The following is a 1,392-nucleotide window of genomic DNA, read 5'->3' as shown; positions in this document are numbered from 1 at the left end:
CCACGATGCAGGCCCACGGCGCACGGCCCACGGCACCCTCCGTCCCCATCACGCTGAAGTGCGCACGCTGCTCGCCTGTGCGGCCGTGAACCCTAATCTCTGTCTTTCTGAATCTGGTCTGGCGACTCGCTCAGCCGCCAGAATACGGCGGAAGGAACGATGTGGGGTGTTTGAGGCTGGGCCTCTGGGACCGCGTGCTGCCTTCTGTCCCTGCCTGCAAGCAGGACGGAGACGGCCAGCCACAAGGAGAGGCCACGTGACGCCTCTGGTGGAGGCTCCTGCGGGGCCCCTCGACGACAGCTCCTGGTGGGGCCTTCCGGAGAGTCGGGCCCCAGCCACCCTCCGACTGTAAGTGCATGAGAGACCCCGGCTCGGAACCACCCTGCTGAGCCCCGCCAGCTGCCGGCGCCATGAGACGTGACAATAAATCATGATTTTAAGGCATCACAGCTGGAGGCAGCCCCCGCCCCCCCCTCACTAGCACGCCATGCCTCTTCCGAAATCGTGAAGATGTATTAAAGACAACATAAATCAACACAAAAACACACTTTCTTGTTTGTTTGTTTGTTTGTTTTAAAAGCGCCCTCTGCAAGAAAGCCAGCAGTTAGGACAAGTGCCAGGAGTGGGCGGTGCCGGGAAAGAAGGTGGACCCCGTGATGCCGCGGGAGCAGGATAAAGGTGGCTACAGAGCTTGGGGTCCAGCAGGGCGCTGGCGCTGGGCCACGCGGCTCCCAGCTCTCCCCTCCCCGTGCAGAAATAGGACAAGGCTCTCCATCGCACTGTGTCAGCAAATTCCCCGAGAGAAGAAAGGGCACGTTACAGGGGGAATTACAGGCTGTGCCTACATCTTGGATTTGGGAATTTGCAAAGATTTCAAGCTGCGCATCATGTGCTCTGCGTATCTACAGCTTTGGGCCTGCGGGGATTTGTCTGTTTGTCACTCTCTATCCTAAACTCTCCGGCCTGAAAATTGTACACTTAAAGAGCCAGGGGCACACTGCCCCGCTTTGCCTGCTGCAGATTCACATTTTGGATGATCGCCACTTGCACTGTGCTACATACAGAGATACTGAAGCATGCAGCTTATTTCCTTCCTTTGAGGAATTTGCACAGATAGAAACTTGGGGTGTAAATACATGACGGTACAAGCATGCAGTGCCAGCCATTCAAGGCAGTGTGTCACTGATCAGTAATCATCACTGTTGAGACTGTGAAGGGTTTCAAGGATGGAGGGAGCGTGGTTGTCTACTGCACCGGTCTGAGCAGTTTCCGTGAGGAGGGCTGGAGCTCAGCCAGGAGCGATGGCCGAAGTCTGGCCGCGCAGGAAAGAAAGAGAAGGAGGCAAACAGCACCAGCCAAGGGAAGCACAGGCACGCACTAAACGCCGGAGCA

The sequence above is a fragment of the Pteropus alecto genome, unplaced genomic scaffold (assembly GCF_000325575.1).
Source record: "Pteropus alecto unplaced genomic scaffold, ASM32557v1 scaffold195, whole genome shotgun sequence".
Taxonomy (NCBI): Eukaryota; Metazoa; Chordata; class Mammalia; order Chiroptera; family Pteropodidae; genus Pteropus; species Pteropus alecto.
This window is presented reverse-complemented; position numbering follows the sequence as displayed.